This window comes from Arachis stenosperma, chromosome 9, assembly GCF_014773155.1.
Source record: "Arachis stenosperma cultivar V10309 chromosome 9, arast.V10309.gnm1.PFL2, whole genome shotgun sequence".
NCBI classification, from domain to species: Eukaryota; Viridiplantae; Streptophyta; class Magnoliopsida; order Fabales; family Fabaceae; genus Arachis; species Arachis stenosperma.
In genome coordinates this window covers 136,674,502-136,700,017 of record NC_080385.1, presented here as the reverse complement: position 1 = coordinate 136,700,017, position 25,516 = coordinate 136,674,502, and the positions used below count along the sequence as shown (strand labels likewise).

The 25,516-nt window shown below is 41.0% G+C and overlaps 2 non-coding genes across 2 annotated transcripts; one reads left to right on the top strand and one right to left on the bottom strand.

Annotated features, from left to right (window-relative positions):
* Positions 1-8,748: 8,748 nt before the first annotated feature.
* Positions 8,749-8,857, bottom strand: LOC130952143 (small nucleolar RNA R71). Its single transcript, XR_009074324.1, has one exon. It is a non-coding gene; the product is annotated as a small nucleolar RNA R71 (small nucleolar RNA).
* Positions 8,858-20,153: 11,296 nt separating this feature from the next.
* On the top strand, positions 20,154-20,261 carry LOC130952483 (small nucleolar RNA R71). The gene has a single exon (XR_009074663.1). It is a non-coding gene; the product is annotated as a small nucleolar RNA R71 (small nucleolar RNA).
* Positions 20,262-25,516: the final 5,255 nt, after the last annotated feature.

Here is a 25,516-nt window from a genome sequence, read left to right as displayed (position 1 = left end):
TCTGAATGGAGCATCATAGGTATTTTCTATGATGGTCTCTCTGAACTATCCAAGATGTCCTTGGATAGCTCTGCTGGAGGATCTCTTCATCTGAAGAAGACGCCTACAGAAGCTCAATAGCTCATTGAAATGGTTGCAAATAACCAATTCATGTACACTTCTGAAAGGAATCCTGTGAACAATGGGATAAATCAGAAGAAAGGAGTTCTTGAGATTGATACTCTGAATGCCATTCTGGCTCAGAACAAAATATTGACTCAACAAGTCAATTTGATTTCTCAAAGTCTGTCTGGAATGCAAAATGCACCAAGCAGTACTAAGGATGCTTCATCTGAAGAAGAAGCTTATGATCCTGAGAACCCTTCAATGGAAGAGGTGAATTACTTAGGAGAACCCTATGGAAACACCTATAATTCTTCATGGAGAAATCACCCAAATTTCTCATGGAAGAATCAAGAGAGACCTCAACAAGGTTTCAACAATAATGGTGGAAGAAACAGGCTTAGCAATGGCAAACCTTTTCCATCATATTCTCAGCAACAGACAGAGAACTCTAAGCAGAATACCTCTGACTTAGCAACCATGGTCTCTGATCTAATCAAAACCACTCAAAGTTTCATGACTGAAACAAGGTCCTCCATTAGGAATTTGGAGGCACAAGTGGGTCAGTTGAGCAAGAAAGTTACTGAACTCCCTCCTAGTACTCTCCCAAGTAATACAGAAGAAAATCCAAAAGGAGAGTGCAAAGCCATAACCATGGCCGAATCTGGAGAGGAAAGAGAGGAAGTGGACGCCACTGAGGAAGGCCTCAATGGGCGTGCACTAGCCTCCACAGAGTTCCCTAATGAGGAACCATGGGAATCTGAGGCTCAAAATGAGACCATAGAGATTCCACTGTATTTACTTCTGCCATTCATGAGCTCTGATGAGTATTCTTCCTCTGAAGAAGATGAGTATGTCACTAAAGAGCAAGTTGCTAAATATCTTGGAGCAATCATGAAGCTAAATGACAAGTTATTTGGAAATGAGACTTGGGAGAATGAACCTCCTTTGCTCACCAAAGAACTGGATGACTTGTCTAGGCAGAAATTACCTCAAAAGAAACAAGATCCTGGGAATTTTTCAATACCTTGTACCATAGGCACCACGACCTTCAAGAAGGCTCTGTGTGGCTTAGGGTCAAGTGTAAACCTCATGCCTCTCTCTGTAATGGAGAAGCTAGGGATCTTTGAGGTACAAGCTGCAAGAATCTCACTGGAGATGGCAGACAATTCAAGAAAACAAGCTTATGGACTTGTAGAGGATGTTTTGGTGAAGATTGAAGACCATTACATCCCTACTGATTTCATAGTCCTAGAGACTGGGAAGTGCATGGATGAATCTATCATCCTTGGCAGACCCTTCCTAGCCACAGCAAAGGCTGTGATTGATGTTGATGGAGGTGAACTGATCATTCAAGTGAATGAAGAATCCTTTGTGTTCAAGGCTTAAGGATATCCCCCTGTCACCATGGAGAAGAAGCATGAAGAGCTTCTCTCAAATCAGAGGCAAACAGAGCCCCCACAGTCAAACTCTAAGTTTGGTGTTGGGAGGCCACAGCCAAACTCTAAGTTTGGTGTTGAACCCCCACATGCAAACTCTAAGTTTGGTGTTGGGAGGTTCCAACATTTCTCTGAGTGTCTGTGAGGCTCCATGAGAGCCCTCTGTCAAGCTACTGACATTAAAGAAGCGCTTGTTGGGAGGCAACCCAATGTTATATTTTATCTATTTCTCTTTGTTATTTTTTGTTATTTTGTAGGTTGATGATCATAAGAAGTCACAAAATCAATTGAAAAAGCAAAAACAGAATGAAAAACAGGAAGAAAAACAGCACACCCTGGAGGAAGAACCCACTGGCGTTTAAACGCCAGTGAGGCTAGCAGTTGGGCGTTTAATGCCCAGTCTGGCACCATTCTGGGCGTTTAACGCCAGAAAGGGGCACCAGACTGGCGTTAAACGCCAGAAAAGGGCAAGAACCTGGCGTTAAACGCCAGGAATGGGCACCAGCCCGGCGTTTAACGCCAGAAATGGCTCAAAACGCGATTTTGAATGTCATTTGGTGCAGGGATGACTTTTCCTTGACACCACAGGATCTGTGGACCCCACAGGATCCCCACCAACCCCACCACTATCTCTCTTCTTCACCCATTCACCAATCACCTCAACTCCTCTTCCCCAAAAACCCTTCACCTATCAAACCCCATCCTTCTCTTCACCACTCACATCCATCCTTCATAAAACCCCACCTACCTCACCATTCAAATTCAAACCACTTTCCCTCCCAAACCCACCCATACATGACCGAACCATGAGCCCCCCTCTCTTATATAAACCCTTCTTCACCCCTTCATTTTCACAAAACCTAAACATCACTCTCCCCCCTCTTTGGCCGAACACAAAGCCACTCCCTTCTTCCTCATTTCTTCTTCTTCTACTCTCTTCTTTCTTCTTTTGCTCGAGGACGAGCAAACCTTTTAAGTTTGGTGTGGTAAAAGCGTTGCTTTTTCGTTTTTCCATAACCATTTATGGCATCTAAGGCCGGAGAAACCTCTAGAAAGAGGAAAGGGAAGGCAAAAGCTTCCACCTCCGAGTCATGGGAGATGGATAGATTCATCTCAAGGGTGCATCAAGACCACTTCTATGAAGTTGTGGCCTTAAAGAAGGTGATCCCCGAGGCCCCCTTTTCACTCAAAAATGGTGAATATCCGGAGATCCGACATGAGATCCGAAGAAGAGGTTGGGAAGTTCTTACCAACCCCATTCAACAAGTCGAAATCTTGATGGTTCAAGAGTTCTATGCCAATGCATGGATCACCAAGAACCATGATCAAAGTGTGAACCCGGATCCAAAGAATTATCTTACTATGGTTCGGGGGAAATACTTGGATTTTAGTCCGGAAAATGTAAGGTTAGCATTCAACTTGTCCATGATGCAAGGAGATGAACATCCTTACACAAGAAGGGTCAACTTTGATCAAAGGTTGGACCAAGTCCTCACAGTCATATGTGAAGAGGGCGCACAATGGAAGAGAGATTCAAGAGGCAAGCCGGTTCAATTGAGAAGGCATGACCTCAAGCCCGTAGCTAGAGGATGGTTGGAGTTTATCCAACGCTCAATCATTCCCACTAGCAACCGGTCCGAAGTTACTCTAGACCGGGCCATCATGATTCATAGCATCATGATTGGAGAAGAAGTGGAAGTTCATGAGGTTATAGCCCAAGAACTTTATAAGGTGGCGGACAACTCCTCTACCTTAGCAAGGTTAGCCTTTCCTCATCTCATTTGTCACCTCTGTTATTCAGTTGGAGTGGACATAGAAGGAGACATCCTCATTGATGAGGATAAGCCCATCACTAAGAAAAGGATGGAGCAAACAAGAGACCCCTCTCATCATGAGATCCCTGAGATACCTCAAGGGATGCACTTTCCTCCACAAGACTATTGGGAGCAACTAAACACCTCCCTAGGAGAATTGAGTTCCAACATGGGACAACTAAGGGTGGAGCATCAAGAACACTCCATCATCCTCCATGAAATTAGAGAAGATCAAAGAATCATGAGAGAGGAGCAACAAAGACAAGGAAGAGACATTGAGGAGCTCAAGCACTCCATAAGACCTTCAAGAGGAAGAACAAGCCGCCATCACTAAGGTGGACCCGTTCTTTAATCTCCTTGTTCTTTATTTTTCTGTTTTTCGAAAATTATGCTTTATGTTTATCCATGTTTGTGTCTTGTGATCATTAGTGTCTTAGTGTCTATGCCTTAAAGTTATGAATGTCCTATGAATCCATCACCTTTCTTAAATAAACAATGTTCTTAATTAAAAGAGAAAAGAATTGCATGAATTTTGAATTTTATAACAGTTTAATTATTTTGATGTGGTGGCAACACTTTTGTTCTCTGAATGTATGCTTGAACAGTGCATATGTCTTTTGAATTTGTGGTTCATGAATGTTGGCTCTTGAAAGAATGATGAAAAAGGAGACATGTTACTGAGGATCTGAAAAATCATAAAAATGATTCTTGAAGCAAGAAAAAGCAGTGAATACAAAAAAAAAAAGAGAAAGCAAGCGAAAAAAAAACGAAAAAGAAAGAGAAAAAGAAAGAAAAAAGAAAGAAATAAAGTTGTGATCCAAGGCAAAAAGAGTGTGCTTAAGAACCCTGGACACCTCTAATTGGGGACTTTAGCAAAGCTGAGTCACAATCTGAAAAGGTTCACCCAATTATGTGTCTGTGGCATGTATGTATCCGGTGGTAATACTAGAAGACAGAGTGCTTTGGGCCACGGCCAAGACTCAATAAGTAGCTGTGTTCAAGAATCATCATACTTAACTAGGAGAATCAATAACACTATCTGGATTCTGAGTTCCTAAAGAGGCCAATCATTCTGAATTCCAAAGGATAAAGTGAGATGCCAAAACTGTTCAGAGGCAAAAAGATAACAGCCCCGCTCATCTAATTAATACTGATCTTCATAGATGTTTTTGGAGTTCATTGCATATTCTCTTCTTTTTATCTTATTTGATCTTCAGTTGCTTGGGGACAAGCAACAATTTAAGTTTGGTGTTGTGATGAGCGGATAATTTGTACCCTTTTTGGCATTGTTTTTAGTATGTTTTTAGTATCTTTTAGTTAGTTTTTATTATATTTTTATTAGTTTTTAGTTAAAATTCACTTTTCTGGACTTTACTATGAGTTTGTGTGTTTTTCTGTGATTTCAGGTATTTTCTGGCTGAAATTGAGGGATCTGAGCAAAAATCTGATTCAGAGACTGAAAAGGACTGCAGATGCTGTTGGATTCTGACCTCCCTGCACTCGAAGTGGATTTTCTGGAGCTACAGAAGCCCAATTGGCGCGCTCTCAACGGCGTTGGAAAGTAGACATCCTGGGCTTTCCAGCAATATATGATAGTTCATAATTTGCCCAGGATTTGATGGCCCAAACCGGCGTTCAAAGTCACCCTCAGGAATTCCAGCGTTAAACGCCGGAACTGGCACCAAAATGGGAGTTAAACGCCCAAACTGGCATAAAAGCTGGCGTTTAACTCCAAGGAGAGTCTCTACACGAAAATGCTTCATTGCTCAGCCCAAGCACACACCAAGTGGGCCCGGAAGTGGATTTCTATGTCATTTACCCATCTTTGTACACCTTAGGCTACTAGTTTTCTGTAAGTAGGACCTTTTACTGTACTATTGTATTTGACATCTTGGTAGCTATCTTTGAGTTTCATGCTATCTTAGATCATTGGGAGGCTGGCCATTCGGCCATGCCTAGACCTTGTTCTTATGTATCTTCAACGGTGGAGTTTCTACACACCATAGATTAAGGTGTGGAGCTCTGCTGTACCTCGAGTATTAATGCAATTACTATTGTTCTTCTATTCAATTCCGCTTGTTCTTTGTCCAAGATATCACTTGTTCTTCAATTTGATGAATGTGATGATCTGTGACACTCATCATCATTCTCACTTATGAACAAAGTGACTGACAACCACTTCTGTTCTACAAGCAAACAAGGCTCTAGTGTTTATCTCTTGGATTCCTGATACACGATGCATGGTTGATCGCCTGACAACCGAGTGCTCGCCTGACAAACGAGCCAGCCATTCCGTGAGATCAGAGTCTTCGTGGTATAGGCGAGAACTGATGGCGGCATTCAAGAGAATTCGGAAGGTCTAACCTTGTCTGTGGTATTCTGAGTAGGATTCAATGATTGAATGACTGTGACGTGCTTCAAACTCCTAGCAGGCGGGGCGTTAGTGACAGACGCAAAAGAATCACTGGATTCTATTCCGGCCTGACCGAGAACCGACAGCTGATTAGCCATATGCTGTGACAGAGCATAGGAACATTTTCACTGAGAGGATGGGAGGTAGCCACTGACAACGGTGAAACCCTTGCATAAGCTTGCCATGGAAAGGAGTAAGAAGGATTGGATGAAGACAGTAGGAAAGCAGAGAGACGGAAGGGAAGACATCTTCATACGCTTATCTGAAGCTCTCACCAATGATATACATAAGTACCTATATCTTTATCTTTATGTTTTATTCATCATCTATACCCATTTGAGTCTGCCTGACTAAGATTTACAAGGTGACCATAGCTTGCTTCATACCAACAATCTCCGTGGGATCGACCCTTACTCGCGTAAGGTTTATTACTTGGACGACCCAGTGCACTTGCTGGTTAGTTGTGCGAAGTTGTGTTTATGCCATGGTATTGAGCACCAAGTCTTTGGAGCCATTACTAGGGATTATTTCGTGTAAAAGTAGTGATCACAATTTCGTGCACCACCTGCCCTTGTGGAGGGCAGGGCAATGTTGTCATGGTGCGTCCAAGCTGCGCGCCCAAGCTCCCTTGCTGTGCGTGCTGGCCGTGCCAATTTGTGTGCCATGCACCAAGAAATGCTGCCCTGCCCTCCACAAGGGCAGGGCAGCGCAAGCTTTCCTTATTCTTGGGTGAAGTCCCAAGTTCAAAACTTGCTGGATGGCTTTTGTTGCCCCTTTTTTCTTGGTTTTCTTGGTGTCAAGGTAGCGCCTAGTCTCTTGCTTCCTCAAGGTCTTGTGTTCGATCCTTGGAGGTTGAAAACAAGCTAATTTTGGCTTGTTTTCCTTCCTTTTGAACGCTACTTCCTTCCCTCTTGAGCTTGGTTCGAAACCCATAGATGGCACTTGAAGAACAATTTCCTTGAATTTTTCCATGAGGAGCCCGAAACTGCTCTTGAGGAGGGCAGGGCAGAGATTTTCCTTCTCTCATTTCTTGGCCTAGAATTGTGTTCCACCCTCAAGGAGGGTAGGGCAGTGAAGCCTTGAATGCTTGGTTCATTGTTGTGCTCCCTTGGAGGGCAGTGTGCTCTCGTGGAGGGCAATGTGGCTTCCTCCCTTCCATGCGCTACATTCTTTTCTTCCTTGGGCCACGCTTTCTTAAGCCACGCTTCCTTCTTTTCTTCTTTTCTTCTCCTACAAATAATCAAAACAACCAATCAAAGTATCACTAAATTTACAAGGTTTATAAATCAATTAAAAATCAATTAAATTTAGCTTGAACCTCATGATTTAGCATCAATTAAATGGTGGTTATTTGATTCAAATAAAACATGCAATTCCACTCTAAATTGCTTACTTAGGGTGCAAGAAAGTGTATAAAAACTAGTGAAACAAGTGAAATTAGCTTGAGAAATGGGTATATGATGACTTGTTATCAAGTGTCTTTTTCATGTTCTTATGTTCTTTGAGTTTTTGAGTTTTGTTCTTTGTGTTCCTCTTAACCTTCAAAGTGTTCTTGTATTTTTTTTTTTGTTTTGATCTTAAAATTTTTAAGTTTGGTGTTCCTTTATGTTTTTCCCTCCAATTTTTGCACACTAGGTTCATTAGATTTAAAAATTTTATGTTTTATGTCTTTTACTTGTTTTTCTATTTTCTCATTAAATTAAAAAATAAAAAATATCTTTTCTTATCTTTTTAATTAATTTTAGAAAATCATCATTAAAAATTCAGATGTTGATTTCAAAATTTTTTATCTTATCTTAATTTTAAAAATCAAAATTCAAATCTTTTCAAAATCAAACCTTTTAAAAAATCTTATCTTTTTCAAAATCAAATTTCAAAACTTATCTTTTTCAAATCTTTTTCAAATCTTTTCAAACTCTTATCTTTTCTAATTTCAATTTTTAAAATTAAATCTTTTTCAAATCTTTTTATTTCTTTTCTTATCTTGTTTACTTTTTCAAATCTTTTTAAAAATCAAATCTTTTCTAACCTTTTATCTTATCTTAATTTCAAATCTTTCTTAATTAGTTATCTTATTTCTCTCTCTTCTTTTTCAAAACTTCTTAACTAATTCTTCCCTCTCTTATTCTCGAAAACTCTCTTATTCTTTTCTCTCTCCTATTTTCGAAAATTCACTAACAAATTTTCAATTCTTTTTAATTTATTAAACTTAATTTTCAAAATTAATTAATAAATAAAATAAAAACAAAAATATTGTAATTCTTGTTTATCTTTTCTTTTTTTAATTCTTCTCCTATTTACTTCTATTTATTCGAACTCTTCTCCTCTCTCGTCTTCCATCTTCACTTTTCTATCTTCTTCTTCTTTCTTTACATCTCACTAGGAGCCTTCTATACTCAAATCAGACATAGAAGCTTCCTTTCTTTCTTTTCTTCTTTTCTTGTTTATGACCAGGAACAAGAATAAAGAACCTCTCTTTAATCTTAATCCTGAACCTGAGAGGACTTTAAGGAGGAGCTTATAACAAGTTAAAGCACAACATTCCGAAAGAAACCTTTCAGAAAACTTTGAACAAGAAAGGGAAGACATGGTCGAGCCTCAAGAGGAAGCAAGAAAGGTTCTTGGTGACTTCACCATGCCTACCTCTGACTTTTATGGCAGAAGTATCTTTGTACTTACTATTGGAGCTAACAATTTTGAGCTTAAGCCTCAGTTAATCTCTCATCTGCAATAGAACTGCAAGTTCCATGGACTTCCAATGGATGATCCACATCAGTTCTTAGCTGAATTCTTGCATATCTGTGATATTGTTAAGATCAATAGAGTAAATCCTGAAGTCTATAAGCTTATGATCTTTCCATTTCCTGTAAGAGACAGAGCTAAGACATGGTTGGATTCTTAACCAAGAGAGAGCTTAGACTCTTGGAAAAAGCTGGTTAATGCTTTTCTAGCTAAATTCTTTCTCCCTTAAAAGATGAGCAAAATCAAAGTGGAAGTTCAAACCTTCAGACAAAGAGAAGATGAATTCCTCTATGAAGCTTGGGAAAGATATAAGAAATTGATTAGGAGATGTCCTCCTAACATGCTTTCAGAATGGTCTATCATAGGCGTGTTTTATGATGATCTGTCTGAGATATCCAAAATATCATTGGATAGCTCTGCAGGTGGATCACTCCACTTGAAGAAAACACCTGCAGAGGCAAGAGAATTCATTGAGATGGTTGCAAATAACTAATTTATGTACACTTCTGAAAGAAACCCTGTAAACCATGGGACCTCTTAGAAGAAAAGAGTTCTTAAAATTGATACTCTGAATACCATACTGGCTCAGAACAAGATCTTGACCCAATAGGTCAACATGATCTCTCAGTATCTGACTGGGATGCAAACTGCAGCTGACAGTACCCAAGAAGTATCTCCTGATGTAGATGCTTATAATTCTGACCAACTTACCATGGAGGAGGTGAATTACTAGTGTCCAAATGCCCAAACACTCACCAAGTGGACCCCAGAAGTGGATTTTAGCACTAAATAAACTGTTTTACCCTTACTAGTCATCTGTTTAGTATTTAAGACTTATTTTACATCTCTCAAGGGATACGCATACTTTACACCATATTTCAAGTTTTACATTGTATTTTCCTTTCAGTATGAGTTTCTAGACCTCCTAAGTTGAGGGAAGGAGCCCTGCTGAGTCCTATGAATTAATAAAAGTATTACTGTTTTCCTTCAATCTGTGTTTGATCAATTCTAAGATGTATATTTGTTCTTCAACATGGTGAATAGGATGACCAGTGACAATCAGCTTTGTTCATCATACTAGGACCGTGTGCCTGACAAACACCCATCTCTACTTGGATTCGTGTGAATACGTGGCTGGAAAACATGAACCAATAGCTATGCTTATACATCTCTCAGACGGCTAATCCACGACTTCATTAGAGACTTCTCGAGAAACCAGTTCAGCTAATTTTTGGGGAGATTAGGTCTCTGTGGTAAAGGCTAGAACCTAAAGAAGCAGCATCCTCTGATCCGGAAGATTCGACCTTGTCTGTGGCGTTTTGAGTAGGATCACCAAAGAGAATGAACTACTAGAGCTTCACCCTCGTTCAGATTGGTTGACCGCAGCCATACGGCATTTGATCTGAAGCAGAGGAGATTAATGACCGTGGGTAAACGTCGTTGATCACATACAGCCAGCCAAAGAAGAAGTCATTCACTCTTGAAGAAGACAGTAATACTAGAGTAAATTCAGAAGGACAAAGCAACTCTAATCCTTAACCAATTCCTTATCCCTGAGTATAATTCAATTCACAAAGTATTTTACACCCTTTTCTTTTTACATGTCAATCTAGTTTAGATCTCACAAATACAAATTAAGAATAGCCTCCTCTATTCGCCTGACTAAGACCTGCAAGATAACCATAGCTTGCTTCAAACCATAATCCTCGTTGGATTGACCCTGACTCACTCAGGTATTACTTGGATGACCCAGTGCATTTGCTGGTACAGTTGTACGGAGTGTGGAGATTCGTGCACCAGTCCCTCTTACCTTTGTATTTCCATTTAAAAAGTTAGGGGGTTTTATTTTTTCCCTTACTGTAACTACCTTTTCTTTGTATTTCTCTTTATTATTTTTTACCTTTCCCTGTCGAACGCTTTCTATTGATTTTGGTGCTATGCTTTGGCCTATTTTTTAGGCTTCTCGGGGGTTTTTAGCATTGCATTTATTGTGTCAACTGCTACTTCGTTGCTTCCATTCAGCTTTTGAGAATAGGTTGGTGTTTTTATTTTTATCCTACTATTTTGTACATTATTTTTCTTCTAGTTCCTCTTTTTTTCCCACTTCATAGTAGTAGTAGAAAGTAGGGGGTGCCATTATTTTGGTATAGCTTAAGTTCATGTAGATTTAGTGTAGGATTTTGTATTCTTCTTTTTCTGTGCAGTGGGCTGACGGTGGTGCCTCTTTGGTTATAGGTATGGTCCGGCGGAGGCCCAAGGGTGCTATGGTGCCTATCTACTCGACAAGAGGCATTCCTAATGACTATTATTGGGTAACCTTCGACGTGCTGGGTCACTCTCTCGTCTTATGGAGGAGGTTCTTCAAAAACTTTGTAATGAGGGTACAGTGTGTAGAGGAGGCAATGAGGATTGTCAGTATGAGTTGGCACTTTCAGGGGAGAACAAAAAAGTTTGCTATATCAACCCTAATTCCCCTCGGGTTAACCATTAGATGTGTGTTTATGAGCCTATGTTTACAAAGTCGGGAGTGTGGCTCCCCTTTTCTACATTTGCCCAGGCCCTCCTGAATTAGTGTTTGGTGGCGCTGTCTCAACTGCACCTGAATAGTTGGGCGGCCATCCAAACTTTTGAGTTGGTTTGCGAATATTTGGAGCTTCCTGTTCAAATGGAGGTCTTCTTGTATTTTTTCTTACGCACTATCCCGATCAAGGAGAGGAGGCACAAGAAAGGCTATGTGTTATTTCGTGCTCAGTCGAACTACCGGATCTTTGGGCTGTGCGAAGATTCCTTTCATAGTTTTAAGGAGAAATATTTCAATGTTCGTCCTACCCAGAGACATCACCCCTGCCAAGGTAGAGTCTTTGAGGACCGAGATCGCTCAGCTGATGAGGGATAAGGAAGGTTTGCTTGCTGATGTTAAGGATGCGATTTCTGCGACCGGGGAGGCCTTGAAAGCTTAGGTCTAGGTGCTAGCCCTCGAGTTTGATGTGTCCATGTTAAGGTCTTCCAGACTATTCGTGATGGAGAGATTATTGATTTAGAGTAGTTTTATTTTATGGTATTGTGGAACAATTTGTTTCACTTTGTAAGCCATATGTTTGGCGTATACACATTGCTCTAGAAGAATTTTCACCATTGGGTGGTTGTGATTGTGGCCAACACTTCAACTTCAATCCACTTGGTGTAGTAATCGATAAAAAGGGTAAGGAACTTGAGTTGCCCGGGAGCCATGGGGAAGGGACCTACTAGGTCAATTCCCTAGGTTCCGAAAGGGATCGTGTTGAGCTGGTGTGGGGCTACTTGATAGAGGTCCGCGTGCATTTGGCATTGTTTGCAGCTTTTGACTAATTGAATGGCATCTCTGATGATGGTCAGCCAGAAGCATCCGACCTAGATAGCTTTCTGGGCTATGGTTTTTTCTCCGATATAGTGGTCATAATATCTTTCGTGGATTTCACGAAGTATATAGTCCGTCTTGCCAAGTTTTATACACTTGAGGAAGGGTTGAGACAATTCTCATTTGTGCAGCTATCTTGCTACTATGGTGTATTTTATGGCTTCTCGCTTCACACGCTTTACTTTCTTTAGGTCCTCGGGTACTTCCTCGAAGGTAAGGAACTTGCAGATCGGGAAGGTCCAAGAGTACTGATTCGACCAAGGCAGGTTTGTGGAGGAAGTGGTCGCAACAGAGGATGCTTTGATGACTTCATCAATTGCTAAACAGTTTCCCAAGATCGACTTAGTGTTCGCTAGCTTTGAGTGCAAGTCGACTCTTGCGTTCCTTTCTCTGAGAATGTGTTGGATCGACACTCTATTGAACTCGGCGATCAACTCCTTGACCCCGGAGAGGTATTGTTGTAGGAGGGGGTCCTGTGTTTGGTAGTCCCCATTTATTTGAGAGCTGACTATCTGGGAGTCGCTGCACACCTCCAGTGTTTTTGCACTGACTTCTTTGACCAATGCTAATCCGACCAGGAGGGCTTCGTATTCTGCTTGGTTGTTCGAGATTGGAAATTCGTATCAAATTGACTATTCAATAATAATTCCTTTATCATTTTCTAGTACTATTTTCGCTTTATCAGAGCTGTTATTCGACAAGCCGTCAACGTGAAGTTTTCACAGTTCGGTAGTATCGCTTCCCGGGGTCATCTCAACGATGATGTTCGTCATGGCTTGAGCCTCCATCACATTTTTGGGCTCAAATCGGACTTCATGCTGGGATAGCTCAACCGACCAAGAGAGCATTCACCTTGCCAGGTTTGGCTTCTGAAGTATTTGTTTGACGGCCTAGCCTGTTCGGACCACGATAGGATGGCTTTGGAAGCACTGCCAAAGCTATCGGGATACTGTGAGTAGTGTGTAGGCAAGTTTTTCTAGCCTGGAGTAAAGCGTCTCAGTGTTCTAAAAAACTTTTCTTATGAAACATATGGGACCTTGCATTTTTTGTTTGTCTTCCCAGATTAGCGCCACTCCTAGCGCTTCCTATGTTATGGATAAGTAAAGGTACAATGTTTCTCCCACCTTGCGTTTTGAGAGAATGAGAGGTTCCGCTAACACTTTTTTAAAGTGTTGGTAGGCCTCTTCGCATTCAGGTTTTCATTTGAAACTTATACCCTTTTTCCTGAGCTTGAAGAAGGGGATAGCCTTCTGAGCTAAGGCTCCGAGGAAACGCGAAAGGGCATCTAGTCGTCTAGTAGTTAGCCTTTGAACATCCTTGATATTTGCAGGGTTATTCATCTCGAGGACGGACCTGCTTTTTTTCAGGTTTGCTTTCACTCCTCGTTGCGTGATCATGAGGCCTAAGAATTTTCCAGCCTCCATTCCGAATGCGCATTTTGTCAGGTTGAGGCGCATCCGGTACTTCTTCAGAGTGCCCAATATGAGTTTGAGGTGATTGATAAATGGTGCATGAAACTGACTCAGCACATTTCGCACAGATAGACCAGCAAGTATATCGGGTCCTCCAAGTAATACCTCAGGTGAGTGAGGGTCGATCCCATAGAGATTGTTGGTTTGAGCAAGCAATGGATACCTTGCAGATCTTAGTTAGGCGGATAGAAAATATAGTAGTCACAAAAAATACATAAAACAGATAAATAAATAAAACGTTCCTAGATAGGTGTGAAATTAATGGTATGAGAATGACTGAGGCTTCGGAGATGCTTCTTCCTTCTGGATCAACTTTTCTCACAATCTACTCCAACTTCTAATTAATTCATTCCATGGCAGGCTGTATATGATTAACGCTGGGTCAGCGGTCATTAATCTTCTTTGTTTCAGATCAAACGCCGGGTCAACAGTCATCCAATCTGAACGGGGGTGGTGCACGAAATTGTGATCACTACTTTTACACGAAATAATCCCTAGTAATGGCTCCAAAGACTTGGTGCTCAATACCATGGCATAAACACAACTTCGCACAACTAACCAGCAAGTGCACTGGGTCGTCCAAGTAATAAACCTTACGCGAGTAAGGGTCGATCCCACGGAGATTGTTGGTATGAAGCAAGCTATGGTCACCTTGTAAATCTTAGTCAGGCAGACTCAAATGGGTATAGATGATGAATGAATAAAACATAAAGATAAAGATAGAGATACTTATGTATATCATTGGTGAGGGCTTCAGATAAGCGTATGAAGATGCCTTCCCTTCCGTCTCTCTGCTTTCCTACTGTCTTCATCCAATCCTTCTTACTCCTTTCCATGGCAAGCTTATGCAAGGGTTTCACCGTTGTCAGTGGCTACCTACCATCCTCTCAGTAAAAATGTTCCTATGCTCTGTCACAGCATATGGCTAATCAGCTGTCGGTTCTCGGTCAGGCCGGAATAGAATCCAGTGATTCTTTTGCGTCTGTCACTAACGCCCCGCCTGCTAGGAGTTTGAAGCACGTCACAGTCATTCAATCATTGAATCCTACTCAGAATACCACAGACAAGGTTAGACCTTCCGGATTCTCTTGAATGCCGCCATCAGTTCTCGCCTATACCACGAAGACTCTGATTTCACGGAATGGCTGGCTCGTTTTTCAGGCGAGCACTCGGTTGTCAGGCGATCAACCATGCATCGTGTATCAGGAATCCAAGAGATAAACACTAGAGCCTTGTTTGCTTGTAAAGCAGAAGTGGTTGTCAGTCACTTTGTTCATAAGTGAGAATGATGATGAGTGTCACGGATCATCACATTCATCAAATTGAAGAACAAGTGATATCTTGGACAAAGAACAAGCGGAATTGAATAGAAGAACAATAGTAATTGCATTAATACTCGAGGTACAGCAGAGCTCCACACCTTAATCTATGGTGTGTAGAAACTCCACCGTTGAAAATACATAAGAACAAGGTCTAGGCATGGCCGAATGGCCAGCCTCCCAATGATCTAAGATAGCATGAAACTCAAAGATAGCTACCAAGATGTCAAATACAATAGTAAAAGGTCCTACTTACAGAAAACTAGTAGCCTAAGGTGTAAAAAGATGGGTAAATGACATAGAAATCCACTTCCGGGCCCACTTGGTGTGTGCTTGGGCTGAGCAATGAAGCATTTTCGTGTAGAGACTCTCCTTGGAGTTAAACGCCAGCTTTTATGCCAGTTTGGGCGTTTAACTCCCATTTTGGTGCCAGTTCCGGCGTTTAACGCTGAAATTCCTGAGGGTGACTTTGAACGCCGGTTTGGGCCATCAAATCTTGGGCAAAGTATGAACTATCATATATTTCTGGAAAGCCCAGGATGTCTACTTTCCAACGCCGTTGAGAGCGCGCCAATTGGGCTTCTGTAGCTCCAGAAAATCCACTTTGAGTGCAGGGAGGTCAGAATCCAACAGCATCTGCAGTCCTTTTCAGTCTCTGAATCAGATTTTTGCTCAGATCCCTCAATTTCAGCCAGAAAATACCTGAAATCACAGAAAAACACACAAACTCATAGTAAAGTCCAGAAAAGTGAATTTTAACTAAAAACTAATAAAAATATAATAAAAACTAACTAAAAGATACTAAAAACATACTAAAAACAATGCCAAAAAGGGTACAAATTATCCGCTCATCACAACACCAAACTTAAATTGTTGCTTGTCCCCAAGCAACTGAAGATCAAATAAGATAAAAAGAAGAGAATATGCAATGAACTCCAAAAACATCTATGAAGATCAGTATTAATTAGATGAGCGGGGCTGTTATCTTTTTGCCTCTGAACAGTTTTGGCATCTCACTTTTTCCTTTGGAATTCAGAATGATTGGCCTCTTTAGGAACTCAGAATCTAGATAGTGTTATTGATTCTCCTAGTTAAGTATGATGATTCTTGAACACAGCTACTTATTGAGTCTTGGCCGTGGCCCAAAGCACTCTGTCTTCCAGTATTACCACCGGATACATACATGCCACAGACACATAATTGGGTGAACCTTTTCAGATTGTGACTCAGCTTTGCTAAAGTCCCCAATTAGAGGTGTCCAGGGTTCTTAAGCACACTCTTTTTGCCTTGGATCACAACTTTATTTCTTTCTTTTTTCTTTCTTTTTCTCTTTCTTTTTCATTTTTTTTTCGCTTGCTTTCTCTTTTTTTTTTGTATTCACTGCTTTTTCTTGCTTCCAGAATCATTTTTATGATTTTTCAGATCTTCAGTAACATGTCTCCTTTTTCATCATTCTTTCAAGAGCCAACATTCATGAACCACAAATTCAAAAGACATATGCACTGTTCAAGCATACATTCAGAGAACAAAAGTGTTGCCACCACATCAAAATAATTAAACTGTTATAAAATTCAAAATTCATGCAATTCTTTTCTTTTTCAATTAAGAACATTTTAAGAAAGGTGATGGATTCATAGGACATTCATAACTTTAAGGCATAGACACTAAGACACTAATGATCATAAGACACAAACATAGATAAACATAAAGCATAATTTTCGAAAAACAGAAGAATAAAGAACAAGGAGATTAAAGAACGGGTCCACCTTAGTGATGGCGGCTTGTTCTTCCTCTTGAAGGTCTTATGGAGTGCTTGAGCTCCTCAATGTCTCTTCCTTGTCTTTGTTGCTCCTCTCTCATGATTCTTTGATCTTCTCTGATTTCATGGAGGATGATGGAGTGTTCTTGGTGCTCCACCCTTAGTTGTCCCATGTTGGAACTCAATTCTCCTAGGGAGGTGTTTAGTTGCTCCCAATAGTCTTGTGGAGGAAAGTGCATCCCTTGAGGTATCTCAGGGATCTCATGATGAGAGGGGTCTCTTGTTTGCTCCATCCTTTTCTTAGTGATGGGCTTGTCCTCATCAATGGGGATGTCTCCCTCTATGTCAACTCCTACTGAATAACAGAGGTGACAAATGAGGTGAGGAAAGGCTAACCTTGCTAAGGTAGAGGACTTGTCCGCCACCTTATAAAGTTCTTGGGCTATAACCTCATGAACTTCCACTTCTTCTCCAATCATGATGCTATGAATCATGATGGCCCGGTCTAGAGTAACTTCGGACCGGTTGCTAGTGGGAATGATTGAGCGTTGGATAAACTCCAACCATCCTCTAGCTACGGGCTTGAGGTCATGCCTTCTCAATTGAACCGGCTTGCCTCTTGAATCTCTCTTCCATTGTGCGCCCTCTTCACATATGACTGTGAGGACTTGGTCCAACCTTTGATCAAAGTTGACCCTTCTTGTGTAAGGATGTTCATCTCCTTGCATCATGGGCAAGTTGAATGCTAACCTTACATTTTCCGGACTAAAATCCAAGTATTTCCCCCGAACCATAGTAAGATAATTCTTTGGATCCGGGTTCACACTTTGATCATGGTTCTTGGTGATCCATGCATTGGCATAGAATTCTTGAACCATCAAGATTCCGACTTGTTGAATGGGGTTGGTAAGAACTTCCCAACCTCTTCTTCGGATCTCATGTCGGATCTCCAGATATTCACCCTTTTTGAGTGAAAAGGGGACCTCGGGGATCACCTTCTTCAAGGCCACAACTTCATAGAAGTGGTCTTGATGCACCCTTGAGATGAATCTATCCATCTCCCATGACTCGGAGGTGGAAGCTTTTGCCTTCCCTTTCCTCTTTCTAGAGGTTTCTCCGGCCTTAGATGCCATAAATGGTTATGGAAAAACGAAAAAGCAACACTTTTACCACACCAAACTTAAATGGTTTGCTCGTCCTCCAGCAAAAGAAGAAAGAAGATAGTAGAAGAAGAAGAATTGAGGAAGAAGGGAGTGGCTTTGTGTTCGGCCAAAGAGGGGGGAGAGTGATGCTTAGGTTGTGTGAAAATGAAGGGGTGAAGAAAGGTTTATATAAGAGAGGGGGGCTCATGGTTCGGTCATGTATGGGTGGGTTTGGGAGGGAAAGTGGTTTGAATTTGAATGGTGAGGTAGGTGGGGTTTTATGAAGGATGGATGTGAGTGGTGAAGAGAAGGATGGGATTTGATAGGTGAAGGGTTTTTGGGAAAGAGGTGTTGAGGTGATTGGTGAATGGGTGAAGAAGAGAGATAGTGGTGGGGTTGGTGGGGATCCTGTGGGGTCCACAGATCCTGTGGTGTCAAGGAAAAGTCATCCCTGCACCAAATGGCATTCAAAATCGCGTTTTGAGCCATTTCTGGCGTTAAACGCCGGGCTGGTGCCCATTCCTGGCGTTTAACGCCAGGTTCTTGCCCTTTTCTGACGTTTAACGCCAGTCTGGTGCCCCTTTCTGGCGTTAAACGCCCAGAATGGTGCCAGACTGGGCGTTAAACGCCCAACTGCTAGCCTCACTGGTGTTTAAACGCCAGTGGGTTCTTCCTCCAGGGTGTGCTGTTTTTCTTCCTGTTTTTCATTCTGTTTTTGCTTTTTCAATTGATTTGTGACTTCTTATGATCATCAACCTACAAAATAACAAAAAATAACAAAGAGAAATAGATAAAATATAACATTGGGTTGCCTCCCAACAAGCGCTTCTTTAATGTCAGTAGCTTGACAGAGGGCTCTCATGGAGCCTCACAGACACTCAGAGCAATGTTGGAACCTCCTAACACCAAACTTAGAGTTTGAATGTGGGGGTTCAACACCAAACTTAGAGTTTGGCTGTGGCCTCCCAACACCAAACTTAGAGTTTGACTGTGGGGGCTCTGTTTGCCTCTGATTTGAGAGAAGCTCTTCATGCTTCTTCTCCATGGTGACAGGGGGATATCCTTGAGCCTTGAACACAAAGGATTCTTCATTCACTTGAATGATCAGTTCACCTCCATCAACATCAATCACAGCCTTTGCTGTGGCTAGGAAGGGTCTCCCAAGGATGATAGATTCATCCATGCACTTCCCAGTCTCTAGGACTATGAAATCAGTAGGGATGTAATGGTCTTCAATCTTCACCAAAACATCCTCTACAAGTCCATAAGCTTGTTTTCTTGAATTGTCTGCCATCTCCAGTGAGATTCTTGCAGCTTGTACCTCAAAGATCCCTAGCTTCTCCATTACAGAGAGAGGCATGAGGTTTACACTTGACCCTAAGTCACACAGAGCCTTCTTGAAGGTCATGGTACCTATGGTACAAGGTATTGAAAACTTCCCAGGATCTTGTCTCTTTTGAGGTAATTTCTGCCTAGACAAGTCATCCAGTTCTTTGGTGAGCAAAGGGGGTTCATCTTCCCAAGTCTCATTTCCAAATAACTTATCATTTAGCTTCATGATTGCTCCAAGGTATTTAGCAACTTGCTCTTCAGTGACATACTCATCCTCTTCAGAGGAAGAATACTCATCAGAGCTCATGAATGGCAGAAGTAAATCCAATGGAATCTCTATGGTTTCATTTTGAGCCTCAGATTCCCATGGTTCCTCATTAGGGAACTCTGTGGAGGCTAGTGCACGCCCATTGAGGCCTTCCTCAGTGGCGTCCACTTCCTCTCTTTCCTCTCCAGATTCGGCCATGGTTATGGCTTTGCACTCTCCTTTTGGATTTTCTTCTGTATTACTTGGGAGAGTACTAGGAGGGAGTTTAGTAACTTTCTTGCTCAGCTGCCCCACTTGTGCCTCCAAATTCCTAATGGAGGACCTTGTTTCAGTCATGAAACTTTGAGTGGTTTTGATTAGATCAGAGACCATGGTTGCTAAGTCAGAGGGGTTCTGCTTAGAATTCTCTGTCTGTTGCTGAGAAGATGATGGAAAAGGCTTGCCATTGCTAAGCCTGTTTCTTCCACCATTATTGTTGAAACCTTGTTGAGGTCTCTCTTGATTCTGCCATGAGAAATTTGGGTGATTTCTCCATGAAGAATTATAGGTGTTTCCATAGGGTTCTCCTAAGTAATTCACCTCTTCCATTGAAGGGTTCTCAGGATCATAAGCTTCTTCTTCAGATGAAGCATCCTTAGTACTGCTTGGTGCATTTTGCATTCCAGACAGACTTTGAGAAATCAAATTGACTTGTTGAGTCAATATCTTGTTCTGAGCCAGAATGGCATTCAGAGTATCAATCTCAAGAACTCCTTTCTTCTGATTAGTCCCATTGTTCACAAGATTCCTTTCAGAAGTGTACATGAATTGGTTATTTGCAACCATTTCAATTAGCTCTTGAGCTTCTGTAGGCGTCTTCTTCAGATGAAGAGATCCTCCAGCAGAGCTATCCAAAGACATCTTGGATAGTTCAGAGAGACCATCATAGAAAATACCTATGATGCTCCATTCAGAAAGCATGTCAGAAGGACACTTTCTGATCAATTGTTTGTATCTTTCCCAAGCTTCATAGAGGGATTCTCCATCCTTCTGTCTGAAGGTTTGGACTTCCACTCTAAGCTTACTCAATTTTTGAGGTGGAAAGAACTTTGCCAAGAAGGCATTGACTAGCTTTTCCCATGAGTCCAGGCTTTCTTTAGGTTGTGAGTCCAACCATATTCTAGCTCTGTCTCTTACAGCAAAAGGGAATAGCATAAGCCTGTAGACCTCAGGGTCAACCCCATTAGTCTTAACAGTGTCACAGATTTGCAAGAATTCAGCTAAGAACTGATGAGGATCTTCCAATGGAAGTCCATGGAACTTGCAATTCTGTTGCATTAGAGAAACTAATTGAGGCTTAAGCTCAAAGTTGTTTGCTCTAATGGCAGGGATAGAGATGCTTCTCCCATAGAAGTCGGGAGTAGGTGCAGTAAAGTCACCCAGCACCTTCCTTGCATTGTTGGCATTGTTGTTGTTTTCGGCTGCCATGTCTTCTTCTTCTTTGAAGAATTCGGTTAGGTCCTCTACAGAGAGTTGTGCCTTAGCTTCTCTTAGCTTTCGCTTCAAGGTCCTTTCAGGTTCAGGGTCAGCTTCAACAAGAATGCCTTTGTCTTTGTTCCTGCTCATATGAAAGAGAAGAGAACAAGAAAATGTGGAATCCTCTATGTCACACTATAGAGATTCCTTGAGGTGTCAGAGGAGAAGAAAATTAGAAGGAAGAGGTAGAAGAATTTGAACTTGATCAGATAGAGTTCGAATTGTGCATCAAGAAGGAGTGATACTCCATAAATAGAAGGATGTGAGAAGAGGGGAAGAGAATTTTTCGAAAATTAAGTGAAAAAGATTTTAAAAACATTTTGAAAAACTTTAATTTGATTTTCGAAAACCAAGAGTGAAAAAAATCAAGTAATTTTTGAAGAAGATTTTGAAATTAGAAATTAAAAAGATTTGATTGAAAACTATTTTGAAAAAGATGTGATTAAAAAGATCTGATTGAAAAGTTATGGTTTTAAAAAGATATGATTGAAAAGATATGATTTGAAAACAATTTTAAAGAGATTTGATTTTAAAAATTAATGACTTGCCTAACAAGAAAAGATATGATTCAAACATTAAACCTTTCTCAACAGAAAAGGCAACAGACTTGAGATGTTCAATCAAATCATTAATTGTTAGTAAGTATCTTTGAAAAAGGAAAGAAATTGATTTTGAAAACATTTGATTGAAAAGATTTGATTTGAAAAAGATTTGATTTTGAAAAACTTTGAAAACTTGAAAAAAAATTGATTTGAAAACAAAATCCTCCCCCTTGTGCCATCCTGGCGTTAAACGCCCAGAATGGTATCCATTCTGGCGTTTAACGCCCAAAATGCTACCTTTTTGGGCGTTAAACGCCCAACCAGGTACCCTGGCTGGCGTTTAAATGCCAGTCTGTCCTTCTTCACTGGGCGTTTTGAACGCCCAGCTTTTTCTGTGCAATTCCTCTGTTGCATGTTCTGAATCTTCAGTCCCCTGTACTATTGACTTGAAAATAGAACCAAGATCAAATAAACAAGGCATGCAAGACACCAAACTTAAGATTAGACACTAGACTCAAACAAGAAACATAAAATATTTTTGGTTTTTATGATTTTAAAATTTTTTGTGCTTTTTTCGAAAATTATATGAAAATAGAAAATAAAGGTTTCAGAATTCTCAATTTGAATTCCAGGAATCATTGCAATGCTAGTCTAAGACTCCAGTCCAGGAATTAGACATGGCTTCACAGCCAGCCAAGCTTCCAAAGAAAGCTTCGGTCCAAAACACTAGACATGGCCAATGGCCAGCCAAGCCTTAGCAGATCATTGCTCCAATGGCAAGATTGATAGAAATCAACAAGCTATTGTGATGATCAGTTGAAAACTCGGTCCAATAAGATTAGACATGGCTTCTCAGCCAGCCAGATTTCAACAGATCATCATGAAACTCTAGAATTCATTCTTAAGAACTCTGAGAAAAATACCTAATCTAAGCAACAAGATGAACCGTCAGTTGTCCATACACAAGAACAATCCCCGGCAACGGCGCCAAAAACTTGGTGCACGAAATTGTGATCACTACTTTTACACGAAATAATCCCTAGTAATGGCTCCAAAGACTTGGTGCTCAATACCATGGCATAAACACAACTTCGCACAACTAACCAGCAAGTGCACTGGGTCGTCCAAGTAATAAACCTTACGCGAGTAAGGGTCGATCCCACGGAGATTGTTGGTATGAAGCAAGCTATGGTCACCTTGTAAATCTTAGTCAGGCAGACTCAAATGGGTATAGATGATGAATGAATAAAACATAAAGATAAAGATAGAGATACTTATGTATATCATTGGTGAGGGCTTCAGATAAGCGTATGAAGATGCCTTCCCTTCCGTCTCTCTGCTTTCCTACTGTCTTCATCCAATCCTTCTTACTCCTTTCCATGGCAAGCTTATGCAAGGGTTTCACCGTTGTCAGTGGCTACCTCCCATCCTCTCAGTGAAAATGTTCCTATGCTCTGTCACAGCATATGGCTAATCAGTTGTCGGTTCTCGGTCAGGCCGGAATAGAATCCAGTGATTCTTTTGCGTCTGTCACTAACGCCCCGCCTGCTAGGAGTTTGAAGCATGTCACAGTCATTCAATCATTGAATCCTACTCAGAATACCACAGACAAGGTTAGACCTTCCGGATTCTCTTGAATGCCGCCATCAGTTCTCGCCTATACCACGAAGACTCTGATCTCACGGAATGGCTGGCTCGTTTGTCAGGCGAGCACTCGGTTGTCAGGCGATCAACCATGCATCGTGTATCAGGAATCCAAGAGATAAACACTAGAGCCTTGTTTGCTTGTAGAACAGAAGTGGTTGTCAGTCACTTTGTTCATAAGTGAGAATGATGATGAGTGTCACGGATCATCACATTCATCAAATTGAAGAACAAGTGATATCTTGGACAAAGAACAAGCGGAATTGAATAGAAGAACAATAGTAATTGCATTAATACTCGAGGTACAGCAGAGCTCCACACCTTAATCTATGGTGTGTAGAAACTCCACCGTTGAAAATACATAAGAACAAGGTCTAGGCATGGCCGAATGGCCAGCCTCCCAATGATCTAAGATAGCATGAAACTCAAAGATAGCTACCAAGATGTCAAATACAATAGTAAAAGGTCCTACTTATAGAAAACTAGTAGCCTAAGGTGTACAAAGATGGGTAAATGACATAGAAATCCACTTCCGGGCCCACTTGGTGTGTGCTTGGGCTGAGCAATGAAGCATTTTCGTGTAGAGACTCTCCTTGGAGTTAAACGCCAGCTTTTATGCCAGTTTGGGCGTTTAACTCCCATTTTGGTGCCAGTTCCGGCGTTTAACGCTGGAATTCCTGAGGGTGACTTTGAACACCGGTTTGGGCCATCAAATCTTGGGCAAAGTATGGACTATCATATATTGCTGGAAAGCCCAGGCTGTCTACTTTCCAACGCCGTTGAGAGCGCGCCAATTGGGCTTCTATAGCTCCAGAAAATCTACTTCGAGTGCAGGGAGGTCAGAATCCAACAGCATCTGCAGTCCTTTTCAGTCTCTGAATCAGATTTTTGCTCAGATCCCTCAATTTCAGCCAGAAAATATCTGAAATCACAGAAAAACACACAAACTCATAGTAAAGTCCAGAAAAGTGAATTTTAACTAAAAAATAATAAAAATATAATAAAAACTAACTAAAAGATACTAAAAACATACTAAAAACAATGCCAAAAAGGGTACAAATTATCCGCTCATCAGGGGGTGAAGCTCTAGCAGTCCTTTCCCTTGGTGATCCTACTCAAAATTCCACAGACAAGGTTGGATCTTCTGGATCAGAGAATGTTGCTTCTTTGGTTCTAGCCTATACCATAAAAAGGCCCTAATTGCTCCATACCTCGGCTGAACTGATGTCTCGAGAAGTCCCCAACGAAGCCGTAGATTAGCCGTCTAAGAGATGTATAATCAAGCTTGTGGTTCTATACTATCTCGTCAAGGAATCAAAAGAACCCATGTAGAATGAGGATGATTGTCACGGGACATCCGATTCATAAAGTTGAAGAACGAAGATACATCTTAGAATAGAATCAAGCGTAGATTAAAGTATAATAGTGATATTATTAATTCATAAGAATCAGCAAAGCTCCTAACCTTAACGTTAGGAGGTTAGTGACTCAAACTGTATAAGGAAACAATGAAAAATGTGTAGATTGGGCAAGAATTAAGGTAGAAGATCCTAAACAAGGATGATCTCCTCCTATATATACTAATCTGCTAACTAAGAATTATAGAAATAAGATAAACTAGTATTGTAGTGTGAAAATCCACTTCCTAGGTGCACTTGGTGAGTGTTTGGGTTGAGCTAAGGGTGTCTCCACGTCCTAGGACCCTTTTTGGGCATTGAACGTGATGAGCGGATAATTTATACGCTTTTTGGCATTGTTTTTAGTATGTTTTTAGTATATTTTAGTTAGTTTTTACTATATTTTTATTAGTTTTTAGTTAAAATTCACTTTTATGGACTTTACTATGAGTTTGTGTATTTTTCTGTGATTTCAGGTATTTTCTGGCTGAAATTGAGGGTCCTGAGCAAAAATCTGATTCAGAGGCTGAAAAGGACTGCAGATGCTGTTGGATTCTGACCTCCCTGCACTCGAAGTGGATTTTCTGGAGCTACAGAAGCCCAATTGGCGCGCTCTTAACGGCGTTGGAAAGTATACATCCTGGGCTTTCCAGCAATGTATAATAGTCTATACTTTTCTCGAGATTTGATGGCCCAAACCGGCGTTGCAAATCAGCATAAGAATTCCCGGCGTTTAACGCCGGAACTGGCATAAGAATTGAAGTTAAACACCCAAACTGGCATAAAAGCTGGCGTTTAACTCCAGAAAAAGTCTCGACACATAAAAGCTTCAATGCTCAGCCCAAGCACACACCAAGTGGACCCCGGAAGTAGATTTTTACGTCATTTACTCATTTCTGTATACCCTAGGTTACTAGTTCACTATTAATAGGATCTTTTGACATTGTATCTGTACCTCATGACACTTTACACGTTTCACATTGTATCTTCTACAGCATGAGTCTCTAAACCCCATGGTTGGGGGTGAGGAGCTCTGCTGTGTCTTGATGGATTAATGCAATTACTACTGTTTTTCATTCAATCATGCTTGCTTCTATTATAAGATATCACTTGTTCCTAAACCTGATGAATGTGATGATCCATGACACTCATCATCATTCTCACCTATGAACGTGTGCCTGACAACCACCTCCGTTCTACCTTAGATTGAGTAGATATC